This window comes from Camelina sativa, chromosome 11 (genome assembly GCF_030686135.1).
Source record: "Camelina sativa cultivar CO46 ecotype springtype chromosome 11, ASM3068613v1".
NCBI classification, from domain to species: Eukaryota; Viridiplantae; Streptophyta; class Magnoliopsida; order Brassicales; family Brassicaceae; genus Camelina; species Camelina sativa.
In genome coordinates, this window is record NC_141890.1 from 19125041 (window position 1) to 19152117 (window position 27077).

The 27077-nt window shown below is 37.4% G+C and overlaps 1 non-coding gene and 1 pseudogene across 1 annotated transcript; one reads left to right on the forward strand and one right to left on the reverse strand.

Annotated features, from left to right (window-relative positions):
- Window positions 1-11218: 11218 nt before the first annotated feature.
- Window positions 11219-12510, forward strand: LOC147934231 (uncharacterized; annotated as a pseudogene).
- Window positions 12511-25258: 12748 nt separating this feature from the next.
- On the reverse strand, window positions 25259-25365 carry LOC147934232 (small nucleolar RNA R71). Its single transcript, XR_015573314.1, has one exon. It is a non-coding gene; the product is annotated as a small nucleolar RNA R71 (small nucleolar RNA).
- Between the last annotated feature and the right edge of the window lie 1712 nt (window positions 25366-27077).

A 27077-nucleotide genomic window follows, 5' to 3' on the forward strand; every position in this document is an offset into this window, starting at 1 on the left:
GAACCGTGGACTCTGGACGAGAGCTTTGGATGCGGGAAGGATGAAGGGAAACTGAAGGGTCCGTCCTTAGCCGAGATGCCACATGTCAAAATCTTAAGCCTCTTCCACCGACGAGTGGAATGCACGCGCCACATGCAGCCAAGATTTTGACAAACAAAGTGGACATTTGTCCCACTTGAGAATCGGCTAAAGGGCTTATAAATACCCCCTTTTAGCTCTCACTTGTGACCCTAGAACTCCAAAAATATACCAAAACTCTCTCAAAATTTCGATTGATTCTTGAGAGAAAGAGATTAAGAGATTTCGATATAAGGAAAGACAAGGAGAAGGGTTGTTCGAGCAAGAGGCTAAGGAGGAGAAGAGGAGCTGTAAGATCTGTAGTGTGGTGAAGTCCAAGACAATCAAGTGCTTCTAAAAAAATTGTGAGTTGTGGTTGTGTGTTTTGGATGATGCATGAATTTAAAGTAGTGTAGGTCGTGGAGACGGTTGCACAAGAGTCCTTGGCTGATGGTTGTTCGAGATTCGAGGATGAATCTATGTTGGTGGGGAGAATTGTAACATCCGCGAACCAAAACTGTGCGTTTTGGGGATGGGTGTCGATCGACACCATTAATTTCTGGTTCGACCAGTTCGATTTAATTGTCGATTTTGGTCGGTTTGGTTTAAGGAAAACTATTGAACCGAGATATTTAAAGGATTTGTCGACAGAAGGGTTTTGGGAAAGTTTTTTTGTCGTTGTTTCATCGTTTTGAGAGAAAAAGAGAGAAAGAAGAGTTCTTGAGGTTTTGGGAGGATTGGTGAGATTTCTTGGCTGTTCTTGAGAGATATGGAGCTAGGAAGGTGGTAGAAGCTTTCTAGGAGAGTTGGATTCGTTGTTGTTGGTCAGAATCTTCCTGCAAAGAGGTGAGTGCATGACCATGGCTTATCTAAGCCTGATGTATACACTGTCTTGCTTGTTTGGTGTTGTTTGTGTGTTTGTCTTGCTTGTTATGGTTGCCATAAGGGTTCTACGGAGTTATATGGCTATGGGAATGAGTTTTGGACGGATTGGAGGCTTTGGGAAGCAAGATTCGTCATGCAGCTTCGAGCGGATCGCGACTGCGGGTTTAGTGTCGATCGACACCAGGAGGGTGTCGGTCGACACCCAAGGTTCAGCATCGATCGACACTGTGGGGTAGTGTCAGTCGACACCAATGGCTAGTGGTGGTCGACACTTGGCTGGTGTCGGTCGACACCAATGGCTAGTGTCGGTCGACACTTTGCTAGTGTCGGTCGACACTTTGCTGGTGTCGGTCGACACTTTGCTGGTGTCGGTCGACACTTTGCTGGTGTCGGTCGAAACTTTGTTGGTGTCGGTCGACACTTTGCTGGTGTCGGTCGACACTTTGCTGGTATCGGTCGACATTTTGCTGGTGTCGGTCGACACCTCCCTTCCAGCGAGACGACGATACGTGTTCCCTGGTTTGTTTGTCTTGTTTGTTGTTTGTGTTTGACTTTGGTATCTCAGTTGCTTGTGTGTATAGCCCAATAGATGGGAGGATTGCCTCACTGAGTGTTTATCAAATACTCATGCATCTCAATTTGTGTTTGTGGTGCAGGTAAAGGCAAAGTGTGATCGTGGAATCAAGGCAATGAAAAGAAGGATGTTTTAGGGACTCGATTGGTTGTTGTCTGGCATTGTTAGGTTGCTAGAGTTGGGTCAATAGAATATTGCTAGGTTGCTGGTTCTATGTTTTATGTTGTTTGGTTTATTGGTTAAATTGTTATGGTTTAATACTGGTTATTGAATATTGGTTAATTAATGGTTTATTGGTATTGAATATTTTCTGCTATTTGCTTTGGATGTGGTTAGGTGGCTAGTGGGTATGGGACCACTTGTTTAGAGTATTTATTATTATTATATTTACTATTATTATCTTAAAAAAACGGATCAGGTCGTTTCAGAGGACATGAGACCCATTAAGGAAAGTGGACCCATTGACTGGAATTGGACATGAAGTTTACTAAAAGGTGGCGGTCGGACGTTACATACAGTAATCAATCATTATCTAATTCACAATATAAAATATTAATATAGTTAAATGAGAGTATATTTACTACTTCTCTCTCTTTTGTCAAATGAAAGAATCAAAATGTCATAGACAAAGAGCCGAAGATAAAAAAAAAAAACTGTGCAACCTGTATACTGTTGAACCATTGTTTCGAACTCTTTTAGCCTTTGATTGATAACACATTTAAGGACGGTTGGAGATTTAACCATTCGTTTGGTTACCAATCCGATGAAACGAGTAGTTCAAATAGGTGGTTACTCTACCACCGCTAAAAAAACAGTGAGTTAAGTCAAACAAACCACTTAGTCAAAAAAGTGGTTAGAAGATTAAACGAGGTCGTTGGTAGTCGCCTAAAACTAAGTGAGTGTGTGACCGCTTTGTTTACAAATCGGACGGCTGAAATTTTTTAATTATTTAATATCTTTTATTTTCTTAAAAAATATGTGTTTATCTATTATATTATTTAACCAACCTTTTAAACAAATAATCCTACTCTTATGTGGCATATTACATAAAATACCACTATATTTTAATACAAATATAATAACGGATTCTTAATATTAATTTGTTGTAACTAAAAAACAGAATTTTATTAGTATAGTTATTAAAACAAAACAAATTCACGTAAATAATTATATAGTTATTTTTTAGTATTTATTAATTGTTCTCATTTTATTTTTCAACTCAAAAAATCTTATAAAATCAGAAAATATCACGTAAATATATTATAAATATTTTTCAACAATATGTTAGAACAAGAAAAATTCTTATAAAATTTTTTTATTTTTAATACAAAATATAATAACAGATTCTTAATTTTAATTTGTTGTAACCATAAAACAGATTTTCTATTAATATAATTATTAAAGGGAAAAAAATCACGTAAATATTAATATAAATATTTTTCAACAATATTTTAGAACAACGAAAATTCTTAAAAAACGATTTTTTTTATAGCCCAATATTTTTTGAAATTATTTTAACAGATTTCATTTATTGTTTCAGAAATCTTAGGAAACAATAATAAACTATTTAGAACAATTATAAAACTTAATTTTATTTATAAAACTAAGATTAAATATATTCATCCCTAAATCGTTTAATAATGACATACATATTTTAAAACTAAGATACAACATTGCTTATATTTTTAAATATAAAATATTATATCTAATTTGTTAAATATTTGTTTGCACTGCACATCGACGTAGAGACATTTTATTAAAATGTAAAAAATCACAAGTATTATATTTTCTTTAATATATATAACTAAAAAATAAATCAAGATTTCTAAATATGACCGCTTCAATACAGGTTTTTTTTTCTTTTTAGAATTTTACTATATACTTATATGATTCACGGATTTGAACATTGTATCATGTAGCCAAAACAGGTTGAAATCAGAGTATGAAACTAAGTAAATGAAATGTAAAAGATTACAAAATGTATAGCACGAGAACTATCTATACATTTTCATGTGCTAACTATCTAGAATGAAATATTCTTCAGTCAAGATATACTCACTATTGTTGTTTTTTTAATTGTTTTAATTTTATTTTTCAGACTGGGTACTTACATAATATATTAAGAATTCTTTAACATTTAATAATGAAGAGGCTTAAATCATGATATAATCTGATTGTTTTCCTTTTTTGATTACAAATTATCAAAATCATAACAAGGTATCAAAAGTATAGTGTTTCCAATTTATATAAGTTAATGCTTTTTATTTTGAACTTAATCCGTATTAATAGAATTTATACAAAAAAAATAATTCAGAATATATTTATTCATAAATCAACTCAGAAAATCTCAATTTTCTAATAAAGATATTTTAATCAATTAAAATAAAAAACCCTACTTTCATCAATAGTATCTATAAAACAATTATTCATAACAATAATATTAGATTATAACATGATATTAGCTCTTTTCCTCCAGTTTGGGCAACCAATCTTGGAGTTATCTTCTAAATTAATGTTTGGTTGACAAAAAAAATGTTTGGTTGATATTAGAATAACTAGAAATCCAATCTTTCTTACACATAATTTTAACCTTAATTTTTCAAAAACATCTACACAAACGTTTTTACTAGATAATCGTAATTCATAATTATGATAATTCATAATATTATTTTCCTTAAATAATTATTTTGATCATTCGAACTAAAAATAAAAAGAATTATTCACAGAAAACTATTAAACCTCCACTACCTAAACAGTGCGGGTTACAATTTTTTTTTAGCAAATTTTTTACAACTGATGATTTTATTTTCTAAAAGATTTAGTTCATTCACAAATTCATTCAAAATTTGAGAGGATTTAATATATATATAATTTAATATAATGAGATGATTAAAAAATCGACTAAATTTTCTATCGTAGGAGAGGTAATATATTGTTCTGTCACACTATTCAAAACATATATATATATATATATATATATATATATATATATATTTACGGGTTAACTTATTTGATACTTATAAATCTTCAAATTTTATGATTTTTCACTAAGATCGATGAGTTTTAGTAAAAAATCTATTTTATTATACTACATTCTACCTTCCACTCATAGAATTTTATTGCACTTTAATTCATTTTTTACGTTGACTCAATACCGCTACAAATAGTAAATCGGATCACGAGTAAATAAGAGTTTTCTTGATTCTACCAATTCAAAAAAATTTAAGCAATTATACCCAAAACCTAATAATGGTAAGTCGTTAAGTTTATTATACCGACTATAGTCGAAACCGGAGTATGAAACTAAGTAAATTAAATTTATAAATTATTAAATCAGTAGAATAAATCAAATAAAGATAATACTATTATTATGTAGCTAATAAATCAAAATTTACGTAAATATTTCCCCACACTGCACAGTGCGGGTTATCATCTAGTTTATGTTATTTACTTAATTTAAAATGAAATTTAAAAAGTTAAGGTATTTTTTGTTATTTTTTTACATTAATATTTTTACCAATCATAACTATTATTTAACTGCTCATTTTAATTCAATCATCTTTTCTCTTCCATCTTTTCTAACCGCTTACTATACAATCGCTAAAAAAAACTAACCGCCTCATTTAAAAGATGTTTTAAAAAATTTAGCCTCCTCATCTTTAGTATTCCAAACTAAATATCTTCTACAACAACTCAAAATCAGTTTTAGCTAGTCAAACAAACTATGATACAAATATACAAAACAGATTACAAAATTATTGTTTAACTAATTTATGATGATGATTTAGGGGTGGAAATTAATTATAACATTTAAAATCAGTGATTGGGAAAGAAAAGGGTAAAAAACCGCTGATAATCAAAAAATATATAGAGATACTAAATTATACAATTACAAATAAATAATTTATAAAAATTAAATATGTCTTTGATGGATCAATAAAATAAAACTAGAATGTGTTGCTCTCCTTGTCTGACACATCAGCTTTTATATTGAAGAAGAGACTGACACATCGGTTAAATTCATTAGCCTATCAAATTAAAACAATTAATACAGATCAGCTTTTTCGTAGGTGGACACATAATTGTTTTTTTTTCCTTAAAATCAACAGATTTAATAGTCGATTTATTCTTCTTCCTATCGATCGGTTTCCGCTTAATTGAACAAATACTTTTGGGAATATTTGATTGTTCGATTTAGGGATTCCGATTTGCAGTATGATTTTGGGTACTTTTGTGATTCTGGGTTTGGTTTTGGTGTGACATATGATTCATCGATTCTCAGAAGCTCTCAGAATTTCACTTACGTAGCTAGCTTCGTAAAGCTATCATGGTGGCTCACGGTTGCAACTTCTCCGGTTGTGTCAGTTAAGCTTTGTAACGCCCATGAACTGAGTTGCAGTTTCGGCGACACCAAGGGGTTGTCGCTTGACACCATATTGTTCTAAGGTTGTCGGTTTGATTTTTTCTCCATTTTTGTGTGGTTTAGTGGTTTTGGAGAAACCCTTAAGTTCCCTATAAAAGGGAAGATGCCTTGTTCGGTTGAGGGGTTCCCTTCCCAGCCGTTTTCCTGCCCTAGAGAAGAGAAGAGGTTTATTTGGGTATACTAGGAGGTTAGGGAGGTCAGGAGATGGTTTTGTGGATGAGAATGAAGGATAGAGGCGATGATGTGGCTTGGAGGAGGACAAGGGAGCATTGGTGGTGGTGAGTTGTTGCTCCTTCCTCAGATTTCGTCCATAAACCAAGGTAAGTGGTTGCTGTTAGGCTTATATAGGGTTTTGGAATGATTGTGATGGATTTGTGATGGGTAAGATGGATTGAGAAGAATCCATAGGTTGTTTTCCTTGGTTGTTGCCTTGTGAGGTTATTTTTTTTGTGATTATTCATATGGGAAGCGAGTATTATGGAAGAGTTAGGGTTTTTCGGCCAAAAGGGGCTGAAGGAGAAGCCTAGATCGTGGTTGCAGGCATGGTGTCGGTCGACACCAACACTCGCGTACGGATAGCAAAAACTGGTTCGAAATGGCTATTTCAGGGCAACGTTTGGAGGATGAAACAGATTCCGATTTGGCTGAAATTGGGTAGGTAGCTTCGTGGTGCTACAAGCTTCATTTCCAACGGTGAGTTTGTGAAATGAACGGTTAGTTTGTGTTTTAGTTAAGTGTTTGTATTGTGGTCTGGCATAGACAGTTTTGTGGTAAGGTATAGTGTTGCTCGACATTAGCATGTTGTTGTCTGTTTGGGTCATAGGAAGACAGCTGGAGTTAGTTTTGGATGAGGAGAGATCTATGAAAGTGATGTCGTGGGCATCAGGGCCACTAGAGGAATTGATAGTGAATTGGAGTATTCGTGGGAAGTGTTGTCTGTGGCTGGACGGAATTAAATATTCCAGCCCACCTCTCTTGTTACTCAGTCGCTAGGGGTTGTTGGTTGTGTTTGTGGGATTTTTTGTAAGGAGCGATTTTTACGTCGTTTGTCTCGTTGGAATTATGGGGTTCCGGTGAGATCGTTTCCTGTGGATCCTGTGTGATGATTGGGAATCCGGGTACGATCGTTTCAGTTTGGTATCAGAGTGTATACGGTTCTAGGACAGACTCTATAATGGTTATAGACTTGTCTAGGTCGTTTAGATGCAATAAGTGCTACGGAAAAAAACACAGAGATGTTGTTGAGATATTTGGTCCCGAAGTGATCAAGTAGGAAAGAAATTGTTTGGTGTTCGAGAAGTTAAGTCAGGATCTTACTTCATTGTAGTGGCTTGGAGTGAGACTGTGTTTAGTGTGGGTGCCACTTCAACGGGTGTTGTGAGTGTGGCAACAGGTTGCGCAGTCCCAATGGACCGTATTACAAATTTGTTTTTGACAATGCTGGTGGGAGAGGATTTAATAAGATGATTAGTTCTTATGAAATCCTGATGTATAGTAGGTTGAATGATTATTCGATTATGAAAATGGAAAGTTTCCAAAAATAGAAAGTTTCTAAAAATGGAAAGTCCTATGAATAGTTAGGACTTGTCTACTTTCGGAAAGGGTATTTGAAATGCCTGGAGTGAGTGGCAGGAATGTTTAGAGGGTGACCTGAAGAGTGGTCACAGTTAAGATGATCAGTTCTCAAGGATTTTTGGTTGATTGGTGAAGTTACGGTGCTAAGAGAATATGCGGGTTCTAAAAATGGGAAGTTTTATGAATAGTTAAAACTTACCTAATTTTGGGAGGTGGGTGGATAAACAGCCTTAGTGGCAGGGATGTTTGGGGTTGGCCTGAATAGTGGTCATGATGGTGTTGATATTCCAGTGAGGAAATATGGTGGTTGGTTGGACATTGCGATGTTTTACGCGAACCACGGGAGGTGGTTCCGGTCGGGAGATGCTTATAGACGTTAGGACTTGTTTGCTCATGAGGAGATGATTAGTTCTCCTGGAGAAATGATTAGTTCTCCGGAGGAGATGATTAGTTCTCCTGGAGAGATGATTAGTTCTCCTGGAGAGATGACTAGTTCTCCTGAGGAGATGATTAGTTCCCTTGGTGCACCACGGGCTTGACGGGTTGTGACCTTAAGAGCGGCAGAGGAGATGATTAGTTCTCCTAGGGGATGATTAGTTATCCGATTGGAGAATTTTGTTGTTTTTGATTAAATAGCTTGATATAACAAGGATTCTTTTCTTTGTGGTGAATTTCGAGATACAAGTTTTCGATTACAAATGTTCCTATGTGGGTTTTGTTGCTCTCTACAGCTCTACGATGTCCATTAATGGTGAAAGCTTGATTATAGACAAAGATGAAGAAGTTTGGGTGAGTAGATGTTTTTTTTTTTTTTGAAATTTTTTTTGCTATATAGAGATAAAACAAAATGTCTAACTTTTGTAATTTTTATTTTTACTTTGTAATATAATCTTTTGTGTCGTGAGTTCACATAATATAATAAATTATGATACTTTTAATATATCAGTTTATCTAAAAACCTGATAAATTATAAATTAGATATAATTAAAAAATAATGTAAAAATACATAATACTATATTACTGTGTAAATACATAAAAACTAGAGAAATACCCTAAAATAGCACTAAAACAAGTTTTATGGACAACTATAGCACACATTTCATAAATTTCCAAAAATAGCACTATTAAACACATTAAAATATTTAAAATTAATTTTTAGAATTTTTTTTTTTAGGTTTGGTTTCTTAATTTCACATTTAGGGTATAGTTTTGAGGGGTAGAGTTTAGTATTTTGAATTTAGGATTTAATTTTGAAATATTATTTGGTGCTATTTTTCGAATTCTAGTGATATTGTGCTAAGTTTGGAAAAAAACTTATTTTGGTGCTATTTTTGAGAATCTCCCTAAAACTATCTACCTATTACAATATATATATATATATATATACGTGTTATTAAAAAAATGCTATGGATAATGAAATTAATAGTAGAATTATTTTTGTTGTTAAATAAATAACAATCGGAAAAGTAAAATCGTAATTATTAATACAATAATAATAACACGGAACAAAACCGCTATCTAAAGTACCAAAGTTATCGTTGCGGACGATCTCATAGCTTTTGTTATAACGCTATCACATTGTTAGATAGCGTTTTTAACGCACTATTAATATCCTATTTTCTTCTAGTGACAGATATGAAAATGTTCCCTTTCGTGTATGATGAAATTTGTGACCTGGTGGCTTTGAGTATGGGTTTTGGATTGTGTTTTTTCTATTGCTCCTTAGTCCGTTGATGTCTACTGCAAGCTTCTCGTCAAGGAGACTAAAAGGCTGGTTCTAATATTTTTATGCTTTTGTTTTTCTGTTTGTTGGCTGAATGGTTTATTGAGATTTGGTCGTTTTTGTGATAACTTTGGAAGCTTTACTGTTTTTTTGGTGAGGTTGCAGGTAAGCTCATGGTAGTTGGTGAGCTTTCAGCAGATGAAAGATGGTGTTAGATAGTGCTTTTAATAGATGGGGATAGTGTTATCTAGTGTTGAGGTTGCAGAAAAATCACTTTCCCTTACATTCACTTTCTTAGTAGGACACGAGAGTAATGTACATATAGTATATTAAGTATTTGGATGACTTGTTGAGATTGGATTTAAGACCTTAGACTTGCTTTTTAAATTGTATTGATACTTTATTTTTGAAAAAAATAGTGAGGGAGCTCGAAATGGCAATATTTCGGTAGAGGTAACGCTAAGGTTCAATTCAGCAAAGAGATCAACAACCTCGTCAACCATAACTCTTACAAGCATTTTGGTATTGTTCAACTATTGCTCACTTATACAGTAAGCAACTACATAACTCTTACAAGCATTTTGGCATTAAATGAATTGTCTCATTCCAACTATGAATGTTTTTCTCTTTTATCTGTTTTGATTACTTCTAGAACCGAATATTATTTTGTCTCTCGAAAAACTGATGTTTGGTTTCTCTCAGTGTGAACTGGACCTGAGTTTTCTTGTTTTAAACTGCAGGTGAAAGTAGAGAACAGTGTCTGGAAAGTTGATGTGATTTGGACATAATTTATCTGTTTCAAAGATCCCTTTTGTTGTTTTTAATCCTTTGTTATTGTAACTTTTGAACAATGTAATCTGGGAGTACAACTATTTACCTGGAGCTGAGTACATTAACTAGAATTATTTACTATTTCTTCTCTTTTCTGATTTAAAGAGTAGCGTTGAGGCAAAATGGTGAAACTCATGTTCAAAATGAGCAAAGTACTTTTTTTAATGTTATGATTTTGCTGCATTTTAATGTATTATTCGTTACTCTTTTATCAACAATGTTTTACATCTCTTTTTATTCAAAAAAATAAAGAATAAATTTCAATTATAGTAGATAAAAAAACAATTTATTAGAAATCAAGATAACATTCAACCTTTGTAATACCCCGATCCTGAATACCTGTCGTTTTATAAATTTCACACAAATTAAGGAGGTTTGTGTAAAGACTATTGTAACCTCCCGTTTTGTTTCTTCATATTCACTGTAATAAATATAAATAGTGTCTAATCATTATTTAGTCAAATATTGCTGCTGATCCCAATCTTCTTTATTCTTAATAATTTCATAAGTGCACAAGTTTGCATGCAGTTGTAGTCAAAATTATGTGTTTTTGATATGCAAATGAATTAATACACGTAACAAAGAAGATTTTGTTGTTAAAATTCTTCTAAAAATTTGAACATGGAGCCAAAACAAAAATTAAAATTAGTATTGGAGCCAAATCTGAAACTAGTGATCACTAATGATGCTTGTATATATATCCGTAAAACGAAAGGACATGAATCACAATTTCATTCATCATGAATTCTACTTTAGATCTGAATCTTCCTTGTATAGCCAGTGAAAATGAGTTTTTGTTTGATCTTAATCAAACCCCAATCAATGAGGAATTCTCCAATACTGAAGGTGACGATATTGCAATCGTCAATAATCCAATAGCCTCCAACGAATCTCTTCCTGAAATAGATCCAGGTATTAATTTTCAGGATTTAAATTAATTTTTTTTTGTTTTGTCATTGTATTTGTGAAATTTTGTCGTTTACTACTCCATGTATACGTAAAGAGAAATTTTACTACTCCATGTATTTAAAATATTTCTATGGTACGTGTAAACAAAAGTTGGTACTTGGAAATGCTGTAGTATTTTTAATGTTTTAATTTCTTAATTTTTTAAATTAAACTGCAGAGATGGATGGAGTGGAGCTAATGCATGGAACCAATAGAAATCTTTCATACACAGAACGGCGGGCGATATAATGCTCTGTTAGAGAGAAGTCAAGATGGGAAATTAAAAAAGTTTACTACTCGAGAAGTTTCTGAATTATTTTTGGTTTCTATTCGAACAGTGCAACGAATTTGGAAACAAGCAAAAGATACGTCTAATGGTGAAGAAGTTAATGTCTCCCACAAAAAATCAGGACGTTGTGGCCGGAAGAGAATCACGCTTGATTTGGATCAAGTGCAGGAGATTCCATTTCACAAGAGAACAACACTTCGATCGCTTTCAATGGGTTTGGGTATTGCTCAGTCAACATTGCATAGGCATGTCAAAGAAGGTACGATTCGACGTCATACAAATGCCATTAAACCAAGTTTAAAGGATGAGAATATGAAAGGTAGGCTGAAGTTTTGTGTCTCGATGTTGGAGAAAGATACTTTGATTCATGGACCAAAATTTGTTGATATGTACAATATTGTACATATTGATGAAAAATGGTTTTATATGACGAAGAAAACAGAGAAGTATTATTTACTTCCCTAGGAAGAAGTGCCACATCGCACATGTCAAAGTAAGAATTATATTGGAAAAGTTATGTTTCTAGCAGCGATGGCTCGACCGAGATTTGACGAAGAAGGAAACGAGACATTTTCTGGAAAAATAGGAGTGTTTCCTTTTGTTACTATGGAACCTGCTAAGAGGCGAAGCAAGAATAGAGATGCTGGAACTCTAGAGGTAAAAGCTTCAAATTCTGTGAAAAGAGAAGATATCAAAGCATGTTTGATTGAAAAAGTCATTCCGATAATTTATGAAAGATGGCCAATTGAAGATCGAGGGAAGACTATTTTCATCCAACAAGACAATGCAAGAACACATGTTGAGTGTGACGATAAAGAATTTCAAGAAGCTGCTTCTAAAAATGGTTTTGATATACGTCTGATGTGTCAACCTTCCAATTCACCGGATCTAAATATTTTAGATCTTGGATTTTTAGTGCCATTCAGCCACTGCAACACAAGACATGCCCCAAAACCGTAGAAGATCTTATTCATGCTGTGGAGGAATCATTTGAAGAATATCCAACAAAAAAGGTAAATTATATTTTTTTGACTCTCCAATTATGCATGAAAGAGATCATGAAAATTGGAGGATCAAACAAATATAAAATCCCACATATGAAAAAATCTACACTTGATAGGGAAAATCGTCTTCCTCTTCAAATAAGTTGTGATGTTTCGCTTGTCCAAAACGTCATGGATACTCTAGCATTATCGTCTTCATGAGTTTATGTATTTAAATTATTGGACTCTTTGTTGGGGGTTTTTCTATTTGTCAGTTTTTATGGGTTTATTTTTCTGAAATAAGTTTTGTTCTAAAATTATTCAAATGCTACAAGTATCGTGTTTTGTTTATTATAGCCATTTGGTCAATGATACTACGTACAAGTGAAGAGAACAATTCAAAATAATGATTAAAATTTCAAAACAGCTTTATAATGCTTTAACTAAAAATCTAAAATGAACTTGTATGAAATAAAATAAATATTGTACTAGTAAAAGATAGAAATGTGAAATTATATTTCACATATTTTTTATTACCAAAATAACTTGTAACAGCAATACAATAAAAATTCTTATCTGAATTTAGAAGAAATTTGGAAAGTAAATCCTCAGCATCTGGAGTACAACTTCTTCTTCTCCAGTTGTAAGATCAGGGTTAAATTCTCCTTCATCGTAAAAAAACAGTTTGTTCAGATCGAAATCACGTTTGACACGATAATGAATCATGTAAACAGGTAGCTCTTCCTTCTCTTGACTTTCCTCTTTCTTCATTTTGTTTGATTTTATAATTTTTGTGTATTGTTAAAAAGAAGAAGCAATGATGGAAACTTTATATTGTGTCATACACGTAGAAAGATACATAAATATTAAATATAGTTAATTGTTAGCAATATCTAGAGTCACTCATTAAACAACACATAGAATTCTGAACTTGTTGACTAAAAATAATAAAAGGGTAAATAAGTTATTTTAGAGTGATAGTTATATGGGTAAGTGAGAACGTCAGATATTTTGACAAAAAAAAAATCTATAACGACAGGTATTCACGATCGGAGGGAGTATCTGTTTTGATTACTTCTAGAACCGAATATTATTTTGTCTCTTGAAAAACTGATGTTTGGTGTCTCTCAGTGTGAACTGGACCTGAGTTTTCTTCTTTTAAACTGCAGGTGAAAGTAGAGAACAGTGTCTGGAAAGTTGATGTGATTTGGACATAATTTCTCTGTTTCAAAGATCCCTTTTGTTGTTTTAAATCCTTTGTTATTGTAACTTTTGAACAATGTAATCTGGGAGTACAACTATTTACCTGGAGCTAAGTACATTAACTAGAATTATTTACTCTTTCTTCTCTTTTCTGATTTAAAGAATAGCGTTGAGGCAAAATGGTGAAACTCATGTTCAAAATGAGCAAAGTACTTTTTTTAATGTTATGATTTTGCTGCATTTTAATGTATTATTCGTTATTCTTTTATCAACAGTTTTTTACATTTCTTTTTATTCAAAAAAATAAAGAATAAATTTCAATTATAGTAGATAAAAAAACAATTTATTAGAAATCAAGATAACATTCAACCTTTGTAATACCCCGACCGTCACCTCTTAGTGGGCTCCATGTCCACTTCTAGTCTATGGACCCACCTTTCTTAATGGGCCTCACGTCTTCTCACTAGGTCCGTGAGCCGACCCATATCTGACGGCCGGTATGCTACGTCCGAGAGGTTTTAAAGACTTGTTACCATCCCTAAAAATCACCACATGATTTTTCCTTGTGTTTTGTCATCACTAGCACAGTTCCGACATTCACTTCCCAGAATGTCACCCATCCTAAGATTACTCCAGCTCAAGCACGCTTAACTCTGGAGTTCTCTCAGGACCCTTGAGCGAAACGATAAGTGCACTTTAGTGACATAGGTGGTCAAATCAATTCTTTTAAACCTCTCTGCATATCTCTGAAATCGGGGGAGGGTCACAATTCACCCCCACTAACCGATCACAACGTCCTTGTTGCACACCAGGACCGTCACCCCTGACGGTGTGAGCCTACTTGACTCCACACTCGTCTGGGTTCGGCTCTGATACCACTTGTAACATCCCAACTACCACCTTTTAGTGGGCCCATGTCCACTTCCAGTCCATGGGCCCACCTTTCTTAATGGGCTTCACGTCCTCTCACAAGGCCCGTGAGCCCACTCATATACGACGGCCGGTTTGCTACGTCTGGGAGGGTTTAAAGACTTATTACCGTCCCTAAAAATCACCACATGATTATTCCATGTGTTTTGTCTTCACTATCACAGTTCCGACAGTCACTTCCCAGAAGGTCACCCATCATGAGATTACTCCAGCTTAAGCACGTTTAACTCTGGAATTATCACGTTTGACACGATAATGAATCATGTAAACAGGTAGCTCTTCCTTCTCTTGACTTTCCTCTTTCTTCATTTTGTTTGATTTTATAATTTTTGTGTATTGTTAAAAAGAAGAAGCAATGATGGAAACTTTATATTGTGTCATACACGTAGAAAGATACATAAATATTAAATATAGTTAATTGTTAGCAATATCTAGAGTCACTCATTAAACAACACATAGAATTCTGAACTTGTTGACTAAAAATAATAGAAGGGTAAATAAGTCATTTTAGAGTGATAGTTATATGGGTAAGTGAGAACGTCAGATATTTTGACAAAAAAAAAATCTATAACGACAGGTATTCACGATCGGAGGGAGTATCTGTTTTGATTACTTCTAGAACCGAATATTATTTTGTCTCTTGAAAAACTGATGTTTGGTTTCTCTTAGTGTGAACTGGACCTGAGTTTTCTTCTTTTAAACTGCAGGTGAAAGTAGAGAACAGTGTCTGGAAAGTTGATGTGATTTGGACATAATTTATCTGTTTCAAAGATCCCTTTTGTTGTTTTTAATCCTTTGTTATTGTAACTTTTGAACAATGTAATCTGGGAGTACAACTATTTACCTGGAGCTAAGTACATTAACTAGAATTATTTACTCTTTCTTCTCTTTTCTGATTTAAAGAATAGCGTTGAGGCAAAATGGTGAAACTCATGTTCAAAATGAGCAAAGTACTTTTTTTAATGTTATGATTTTGCTGCATTTTAATGTATTATTCGTTACTCTTTTATCAACAATTTTTTACATTTCTTTTTATTCAAAAAAATAAAGAATAAATTTCAATTATAGTAGATAAAAAAACAATTTATTAGAAATCAAGATAACATTCAACCTTTGTAATACCCCGACCGTCACCTCTTAGTGGGCTCCATGTCCACTTCTAGTCTATGGACCCACCTTTCTTAATGGGCCTCACGTCTTCTCACTAGGTCCGTGAGCCGACCCATATCTGACGGCCGGTTTGTTACGTCCGAGAGGTTTTAAAGACTTGTTACCATCCCTAAAAATCACCACATGATTTTTCCTTGTGTTTTGTCATCACTAGCACAGTTCCGACATTCACTTCCCAGAATGTCACCCATCCTAAGATTACTCCAGCTCAAGCACGCTTAACTCTGGAGTTCTCTCAGGACCCTTGAGCGAAACGATAAGTGCACTTTAGTGACATAGGTGGTCAAATCAATTCTTTTAAACCTCTCTGCATATCTCTGAAATCGGGGGGGGGGGGGGGGGGGGGTCACAATTCACCCCCACTAACCGATCACAACGTCCTTGTTGCACACCAGGACCGTCACCCCTGACGGTGTGAGCCTACTTGACTCCACACTCGTCTGGGTTCGGCTCTGATACCACTTGTAACATCCCAACTACCACCTTTTAGTGGGCCCATGTCCACTTCCAGTCCATGGGCCCACCTTTCTTAATGGGCTTCACGTCCTCTCACAAGGCCCGTGAGCCCACTCATATACGACGGCCGGTTTGCTACGTCTGGGAGGGTTTAAAGACTTATTACCGTCCCTAAAAATCACCACATGATTATTCCATGTGTTTTGTCTTCACTATCACAGTTCCGACAGTCACTTCCCAGAAGGTCACCCATCATGAGATTACTCCAGCTTAAGCACGTTTAACTCTGGAATTATCACGTTTGACACGATAATGAATCATGTAAACAGGTAGCTCTTCCTTCTCTTGACTTTCCTCTTTCTTCATTTTGTTTGATTTTATAATTTTTGTGTATTGTTAAAAAGAAGAAGCAATGATGGAAACTTTATATTGTGTCATACACGTAGAAAGATACATAAATATTAAATATAGTTAATTGTTAGCAATATCTAGAGACTCATTAAACAACACATAGAATTCTGAACTTGTTGACTAAAAATAATAGAAGGGTAAATAAGTCATTTTAGAGTGATAGTTATATGGGTAAGTGAGAACGTCAGATATTTTGACAAAAAAAAAATCTATAACGACAGGTATTCACGATCGGAGGGAGTATCTGTTTTGATTACTTCTAGAACCGAATATTATTTTGTCTCTTGAAAAACTGATGTTTGGTTTCTCTTAGTGTGAACTGGACCTGAGTTTTCTTCTTTTAAACTGCAGGTGAAAGTAGAGAACAGTGTCTGGAAAGTTGATGTGATTTGGACATAATTTATCTGTTTCAAAGATCCCTTTTGTTGTTTTTAATCCTTTGTTATTGTAACTTTTGAACAATGTAATCTGGGAGTACAACTATTTACCTGGAGCTAAGTACATTAACTAGAATTATTTACTCTTTCTTCTCTTTTCTGATTTAAAGAATAGCGTTGAGGCAAAATGGTGAAACTCATGTTCAAAATGAGCAAAGTACTTTTTTTAATGTTATGATTTTGCTGCATTTTAATGTATTATTCGTTACTCTTTTATCAACAATTTTTTACATTTCTTTTTATTCAAAAAAATAAAGAATAAATTTCAATTATAGTAGATAAAAAAACAATTTATTAGAAATCAAGATAACATTCAACCTTTGTAATACCCCGACCGTCACCTCTTAGTGGGATCCATGTCCACTTCTAGTCTATGGACCCACCTTTCTTAATGGGCCTCACGTCTTCTCACTAGGTCCGTGAGCCGACCCATATCTGACGGCCGGTTTGCTACGTCCGAGAGGTTTTAAAGACTTGTTACCATCCCTAAAAATCACCACATGATTTTTCCTTGTGTTTTGTCATCACTAGCACAGTTCCGACATTCACTTCCCAGAATGTCACCCATCCTAAGATTACTCCAGCTCAAGCACGCTTAACTCTGGAGTTCTCTCAGGACCCTTGAGCGAAACGATAAGTGCACTTTAGTGACATAGGTGGTCAAATCAATTCTTTTAAACCTCTCTGCATATCTCTGAAATCGGGGGGGGGGGGGGGGGGGGGGTCACAATTCACCCCCACTAACCGATCACAACGTCCTTGTTGCACACCAGGACCGTCACCCCTGACGGTGTGAGCCTACTTGACTCCACACTCGTCTGGGTTCGGCTCTGATACCACTTGTAACATCCCAACTACCACCTTTTAGTGGGCCCATGTCCACTTCCAGTCCATGGGCCCACCTTTCTTAATGGGCTTCACGTCCTCTCACAAGGCCCGTGAGCCCACTCATATACGACGGCCGGTTTGCTACGTCTGGGAGGGTTTAAAGACTTATTACCGTCCCTAAAAATCACCACATGATTATTCCATGTGTTTTGTCTTCACTATCACAGTTCCGACAGTCACTTCCCAAAAGGTCACCCATCATGAGATTACTCCAGCTTAAGCACGTTTAACTCTGGAATTATCTCAGGACCATTAACTGAAAAGATAATTGCACTTTGGTGACATAGGTGGTCAAATCAATTCTTTTAAATCTATCCACATGTCTCTGAAAACGGGGTATCACAACCTTGCATACGATAGTGCTGAACGTGAGAAATTATATTTACTTTGTTTTTTACCAAATGATAATTATATTTTCTATAGATTATACAATCGGCTCACAATATATTAGAATATAAAAATATATGTTAGTTAGACAAAATACCTTTTTTAATTGAGTTTAAACAACATAAAATAAATTATGAATTTAAAAGTGATAAAATAAAATAAATTAAAAATAACCCGCGGATACCAATCTAGTAAATCATAAATAGGCCTGGACATTCAGACACCCGTTTGGATTCAGGTTCGGGTGTATGGGTTTTCGGGTTTTCAGGTTTAGAGATATAAAACCCGATCGGGTATTCTATAGTATCGGGACAGGTTTGGATCAGGTAGCATCGGGTTCGGTTAATTTTGGGTAACACTCGAACCTGATATAAATATCGGATAACCGATGGTGTTTGGTTATTGAAAACCGAATTGCATAATAAACCCGAAATAAGCCCGAACACTCGATGTACCTGTGAACATTTGCACTTTCAATACACAAAATTACAAACATAAAAACATAGAGAAGAAAGAGTAAAAGAGATAGAAATGTAAATCCAATAAACTTAAAAGGAGTTTCATATCATTAATCCAATAAACTTAAAAAAGGAGTTTCATGTCATTAATCCAAAACTTAGAAAGAGTAGTAGTCTAGTAGAGTAGAATGACATAAAACTGAATAGCAAAACCGATTGACTGATTGACCAAAACTAAAGAGTATGATAGATTTGTTCAAATCTTTAAGAGTTAAAAGAGAAGAGAGAATGTAACAAAGAGACTGATACTAAAAACTCTTGAAGAGAAAACGCCAGCTGTCCCTGTGAAATGTAATGTGAATTACATCAATATTCAAAAGCAAGAAACAAAAAATGTGACAAGTGAAATCAGAAAACATTAAAACGACCCGAGCCGTTTTTTTATAATAAATAATAATAATAATCTGAGCTAGTGGTCCCACTAGACACCTAATCACAATCAAACCAAGCAGCGAAAAATAATCAACAAATATCACTATCCAATAAATATCCAATAATTAAATAATCAATATTAAATCCTAGCAATTATCCAATAACCAATAACATGAAACAAAGAACCAGCAACCTAGCAATATTCTATTGACCCAACTCTAGCAACCTAACAGAAGCCAGACAACAACCAATCGAGCTACTAGAACATCCTCCTCTTCATTGCCTTGATTCCACGATCACATTTTGCCTTTACCTGCACCGCAACACATATGAGATGCGTGAATATTTCATAAATACTCAGTGAGGTAATCCTCCCATCTACTTGGCTATACACACAAGCAACAGAGATATCTCTAACCATCAAACAACAATCAATAACCAAACAACAAACCAGACATCTGCATCAACCGACACCAACTAGGTACGCATCGACCGACACAAGCTTGCATCGACTGATGCAAGGTTCACTAGCATCGACTGACACTCACACTGCATCGACCCAAGCATGCTCGATATTGCACATGCCGAGGATCGTTTTTCCCCGAAGCTTCTCACTGGATCTCCGTCCCTAAACCACCAATAACACAAAACCAATGCCACAAAAAACTTCCCAAAGTCTCTTGCGACTCAACAACGTTCTAAACAAGCCATATATCACATAAACAAGCAGATCAGAGAAAATCTCAAGCTTAGATAAGCCATGGTCATGCACTCACCTTTGCCAAAGAAGATTCTGAACCACAAACAATAAGATACACGCTCCTAGGAAGCTCCTACAACGATCCCAGCTACAGATCTTTACATGAACAGCCTCAAAACTCCAAGAACTCTCAAGAGCACTCACAAAACTCTTTCTCTCTTTCTTTTTCTCCAGAAACGGCCAAACTCGGTCAAACCCTCGAGTTTTTGCTTTTATAAGCGCTCCCAGGGTTTTCCTAACCCCAAAACGCAACGTTTAATTTAAACTCGGGATTCCGGTTCGCGAATGTTACAATTCTCCCCCACCAACATAGATTCGTCCTCGAATCTCGAACAACCATCAGCCAAACACTCTCGTGCAACCGTCTCCACGGCCCACACTATTCCAACCGATCTACGAAAGTCACCTCTAGATGATAAAATCGTGTTCCAGGCATTATTTGCTCTTGACTTTTGGACTTTCCTTTACTCATAGGTCTCGACCTTGAGGTTTTATCGGCTTCTCATCAGGGTGAAACCTGCATGCCATAATGTTGGCTCCTCATCGGGCCTAAGCCCGCATGTCATAATATATAAGGAAGTCCAATATTCGTCTCTCGGGTTACCACCCTACAGCGCGCCCCCGGATCGTCATCCGAAGTCAATATACCAACCATACCCTCAAGACACAAAGTCTTAGAATATGGCGGTACTAGGAGAACTAAAGTCCCACTAGAGTCGTTCAAGACCACTGTCCTTAGAGCAAACAATTCTGAACACGTCTGAGTTTTATCCCTACTAGGTTTCCTTCTCGTGGCTCGCGATGAAAAACACAATGTCCTACCAACCACATATCCCCTCACTGGAATACCTCATGACCAAACAAGGATCATCAAAATGCCACAAGGGCCGCCACAAAGGCCAACAAATGTTCTAAACAGGACCGCCACAAAGTCCAAACAAATGTCCTAAACAGGAACACCACAAAGGCCAAACAATGTCCTAAATAGGACCGTCACAAAGACCACTTGTCCCAAAGGACCATCACGAAGATCATACATCCCGAAGGACCATCACGAAGGATTGCCTAAACAAGCCACACGTCCTGTAGGACCGTCACGAAGACCACACATCCCGAAGGACCGCCTAAACAAGTAACATTGGCTAAACAACCCGCCACAGAGGCTACAAAATTGGCTAAAAAGCCCGCCACAAAGGCCACACAATGGCTAAACAACCCGCCACAAATTCCAAATAATGGCTAAACAGCCCGCAATAAAGGCCACACAATGTCTCGATAGACCGCCACACACGGGCACACAATGACTCAACATTCCGCCACAAAGGCTACCCAAGCCCCTCCAAGGTTCACAACCACTAAAAATGGGCAAATTTTAACTCCCATAAACCTTTCTATTTTAGAACGTTCTACTTTCGGAAAGTTTCCTCTTTTAAAATCTTCTGTTTCAGGAACTTTCCTTCTTAAACCATACCTCACGGAATTTCATATCCCAAACACCACCTCATCTCGTTGCTTAGTCGCAAAACCAACCACCCCTAAGCGACCAAGTAACAAGAGAGATGGGTTGGAATACTCCATTCCCGCTCCAGCCACAGACTACAACTGGGACCAGGCTAGACAAATTCAAGTCGAGACCTGCTTCTCAAACCAATTCTTGAACATTGCCTTCATCCTCGCCTCTAGCTCCCAAGTCTACTCCTCAACACCATCACAGTCCCATAGGACTCTAGTCAAAGGAATCTTTTTCTTCCAAAGTTCCTTGATTCTCCTCTCGAGAACCCTCACTGGTCTCGCTTCCAAGGTCATGTTAGGCTGAAGATCCTCAAGAATCTTAGCCAACAACTGATCATCCTCGCGGAGACAATTCCGCAACATATACAGATGGAAGACCTTGTGGAACGCATGCATTACCTTAGGTAACTTCAGCCTATATGATATCGGTCCCACCCGCTCAATCACCCTGAACGGACCCATATACCTCAGACTCAACTTAGTCTCTGTCAATGACCTGTTCGGACCCTGCAACATGGCTATCTTGAGGTACACTTTGTCTCCCACCTGAAACTCAAGATCTCTCCTCCTCTTATCGGCATAACTCCTCTGCCGATCCTGAGCTTCCTTCATGTTCAGCTTGAGTACCTGAATCTTCTCTGAGGTCTCCTAAACAAAACTCGCTCCGTACATGCTCCTCTCCCCCATCTGAGTCTAGCATAACGGTCTACGACATGGCCTCCCATACAACGCCTCCCATACAACGCCTCATAAGGAGCCATCCTAATACTCGCGTGGTAGCTGTTGCTGTAAGCAACCTCTACCAAGGTCAGTTGATCTGCCCAATGGCCACCCCAATACAGCACACACATCCTTAGCAAATCCTTCAGCGTCTGAATCGTCTTCTCTGACTACCCATATTTCTGGGGATGATAAGATGTACTCATATGCACCTAAGTGCCCATCTCTACCTTGAACGCTCTCCAGAATACCAAAGTGAACTTGGAATCCCTATCAGACGCAATACTCGATGTCACCCCATGCAACCTGCTTATCTCCTTCACATATTTCTTAGCCAAGACCGCTGCTCCATCAGTCTTCTTAATGGCCAGAAAATGTGTCGGCTTAGTCAACCAGCCCACAATGACCCAAATAGCATCAAAGGTCCGAGACACTGAAAATCCTACCACGAAGTCCATCATGATCATATCCCACTTCCACTCTGGAATGGGCAGAGTCTTCAGCAATCCACCTGGAACCTGATGCTTAGCCTTCAGTAGCTGACACACATCACACTTCGCGACCAAACTATTTACATCTTTCTTCCTCCCGACCCAGTGATAGTACCTCTTGAGATCACGGTACATCTTAGTCGCTCCTGGATGAATAAAAAACATGCTCGCATGAGCCTCTCTCAGGATCTCTTGCCTCAACTCCTCATCCTTAGGCACACAAATCCGCCCACACAAATCCGCCCGTGCACCAAAATAGTACCATTAGCAGAGACCTGATACTCTGAATTGACATCCTTAGAGGCACTCACCAGCCCCAAGTCTTTCTCCTGAGCTAACCACACTCTGCTCAAAAGATCTACTCTATCAGCTTCCACCAAATCCAACAGCTCCTGAGAAACTGCACACAAACTCAATGCACTGATTTCTCTTACCAGAGACTCCATGTCTTGCTCCTAAGTCGAAGTCGCCCGCTTCCGACATAGAGCATCTGTAACCAAGTTAGCCTTACTAGGGTGGTAGGCTATTGATAACTCTCTAATTTACATGTTTTAAGCATTCTTTTTTGCCCATATTCGGCATTTTATTTATCTTAACCTTAGCAGTTTTAGGTCATTTACTATAGGAATCCACATTTAGTCCATTTAGGGTGTTGCATTCTTGCATTTGCATATTTTGGATGAAAACAGGTGCTTTAGAGCCTAAAATGGGAAGAAACAAGGTCAAATCCGAGCATGTACCCGAAGGAGCTATGGAGCAGGAAGAACAGTCCGAACCTCAACTCGATCGAAGAGGATCCAAGGGTAGGAAGAACAACCCGAGGACCTATCTGAGGAGTCACACGACCACATCCTCGAGCACCGCCTCGAGCAGACCCTCGGGCAGGACTGGGAAGCTAGGTCAAAGGGGTTTCCATATATAAACCCCCCCCCTCTTCTTCCTCTCGCCCTAGCACGCCGCAGACACTCAAACCAGTGAGCGAGAGCTTCTGAGAGAGATCTAGAGCGACTCAAACACTTTTCTATCTTTGTTAGGATTTATTTTACAATTTTTTGCTATACTTTTAGATTTCTAGCTTGTACTCTTTACTTCTACTTTATCTTTTAATACAATGCAATTTTCGTTTATCTATGCATTTATGTTTTCTACAATGAATTCCGAGTAGTGAACTAAAGTTTCTAGGGATGGGATAGATGATTTTGTGTTCTTGATCGGTGAGGATGTCTTAACTTGATTGTTTATGATTTATAAATTCCTTTCTAGGTTGGTGTTCTTAATGCTATCAACAAACCGAGAGGGTGAAGTTAGATCTAGGGTGTTTTACCACCAAGAGGTGTAGATGAAATGCTTGAATCAATCAATGCTAGAGATTTACTCACTTAGCCTAAGAGATTAGATGTGTAAGGAGTTTATTGACAATAATGAATCGGTTTGTATTGCCTACTTGGTCATGTTTCTCCAACGATAGTTGGGTAGGGAAGTGATCAAGGTTGATTGTTTCTATCACGAGAGTGTTTTAACAAGATTTTTAGAGATTCATTGTCTAAGGAATATTTTCTTGAGGCATGTAGGACATCCGTACTGGTCAGGAACACTTAGGATTCGATTACCCCATCCTTAGGAGCTTTCGTATTTTAATTGCTTACATTTTTATTCATCACTCGACCCCTACCCGAACAGGTACACGATCACCTGCTTCGAGTATACCTTCGAGTTGTTCATATTGTTCTTGCTTACTCGATCACCCCACCTAATCTTGTACTTGAATGCTAGCATCGAGTGCTTAGGTCGTGTGGTTCTCATTTATTTGCTTTCTTCTATTTCTGTTAGGATTGTTAGTTCAAAACCATTTCTTTCCTGGCTTGACTTGCTTGCTTCTGATTGCATCCTATCTGCTAGCATAACAACCATTTGGATTGATAACCTTTTGTACTACAACTGCATAGGGAATTGATACCCTGGATGAAAATCTTGTTATCAATTTGGCGCCATTGACATTTGGTTTGAATTTAATTTGCTATGTTTAGGATTTCAGCACTTGCTAGATCAAGTTCTATTATACACTTTGGTTCGGTACTAACTTGTTTACTTTCGTGTTTGTTTGTTTTGCATTTCAGGTACAACCCGATCACCCACCCGACCCGTCACTCGATCAATTAAATCGGGTTGACCTCCGTGTACCCACTCGGTCACCTGCTTGTGCATGCAAACATGATCCAAGGGTAGCCAACATTGAGTCCTTTCATCGACAGACCTAGGCTACTCCGTCAACAACAAGTCCAGCAACCACAACCAACTACAATTGAGGAGGAAATGAATAATCGGAATGGTCCACCAGCTCCTCAAGAGAGGACCAACATAGGAGCAGGAGATGCTCCATCTACTCACACTCAAAGACATGGCATTGTGCCACCTGTTGTCCAGAACAACAACTTTGAGATCAAGAGTAGTCTCATCCAGATGATACAGAGCAACAAGTTTCATGGATTGCCAATGGAGGACCCATTGGACCATCTGGATGAGTTTGGAAGGCTATGTAGCCTAACCAAGATCAATGGAGTTAGTGAAGATGGATTCAAACTCCGGCTTTTCCCATTTTCTTTGGGAGACAAAGCACACATCTGGGAGAAATCACTCCCCAAGGAGTCCATCACCACCTGGGAAGCATACAAGAAGGCGTTTCTAGCCAAATTCTTCTCCAACTCCAGAACTTCAAGGCTGCGAAATGACATTTCCAGCTTTGTTCAGAAGAGCAATGAAACGTTCAGTGAAGCTTGGGAACGTTTCAAGGGATACACTACCAGATGTCCTCATCATGGTTTCAGCAATGCTTCATTGCTAAGTACACTATACCGAGGAGTGGTACCTAAGATATGGATGTTGCTGGACACCGCAAGCAATGATAACTTCCTCAACAAGGATGTTAATGAAGGTTGGGATCTAGTGAAGAACTTGGCTCAATCTGATGGGCATTACAATGAGGAGTACGATCGCACAATGCGATCTACTGGAGAGGAAGATGCCAAGTACAAGAGGGACATGAAATCCCTCAATGACAAGCTCGATAAGCTCCTCAACCAGCCGCAGCATGTTCATGCAATCTCAGAGGAAGAGCAGTTTTTACAACAAGATGGGGAGAATGTTCAGCTAGAGGATGTGAACTACATCAACAACCAAGGAGGTTACAACAAAGGGTATAACAACTACAAACCGAATCCGAATCTATCCTACCGTAACCCAAATGTTGCAAATCCTCAAGACCAAATCTACCCAGCCGCTGTTCAAGGGAATCAGGGCCAGCAAAAGCCTTTTGTCTAATACAATCAAGGTTATGGTCCTAAGCAGCAGTATTCTGGTAACTACCACCAACCCATTGCATCACCTGGATTCCAACAACAACAAGGCCCGCAGAACCAAACCGAAGACGCTGACCTCCGCGGCTTAATTCAGCAGATAATACAAAACCAAGCATCCGCTGCTATGGACAATGCAAAACGTTTCGCGGAAATGAGCAATAAGATCAATTCTGGATACAATGACTTGAATGCCAAGTATGATTCCCTCAACACTAAGCTGTGGTACCTAGAGGGCCACCACACCAACCAACCACCTCCAAAGATCAACTAGCTTCTAGGTAAAGTTGTTCAGAACCCAAAGGACTATGCAACCGCCCAAGCCATCTTTCTTGATGATGACTTTGAGGACTACCTCACTGAGGACAGTGATGTTCAAAATGGGGAGGCTACAGATCATTATGGGATGAATGAGTACCAGTACTACATATTCAAGTACGAACCCGAGCCTTTACCCGAGGAGACTAATCAAGTTGACGATCAAGCACTGGTTGGAGAATCACAAAACGAAGAACCACCCGAGGCTGAACCCGATGACACACCCGATTTTGGTGATCGGAAAGGTTCAACGCCGCTCTTGACATCCAATTAGAGGCGCTTGCAGAGCATATGGCCAAGCGAAAAGCTCCACCTCCTAAGCTCTTGCCACCACACGAACTTTAAGAGGAAATCACCAAGGAGGCAGCTCAGCTGGAGATTGAGGTTAAGGAAGCTGTCAAGGAAATTGGGAATGCAATATTGAGGAGTGAAGTGTGCTTAGATCCTGAGCTGCGAATCGAGGAGAAATTGGAGGATCCCGGCTCTTTTACTCTGCCATGTTCAATAGGTCTTAGGATTTTCAACAATTGCTTGTGCAATCTGGGAGCTTCAGTCAGCATCATGTCCTATCAGTTGCTAACAAGATGGGTTTCAGTAGTTTTAAACCGAGTAGTCTGTATTTGGTTCTAGCTGATAGAACAATCAGACATCCGATTGGTATCCTGGAAAACTTGCCTCTCAGGGTTGGAAGAGTGGAAGTTCCTACTGATTTTATGATCCTTGATATGGATAAGGAACCGGACGATCCACTGATCCTAGGGAGACCATTCTTAGCAACAGTAGGAGCAGTGATTGACGTGAAACAAGGCAAGATCAGAATTGAACATGGGGAGCATTTCAAGCTGGAGTTTGGCGTCAAGAAA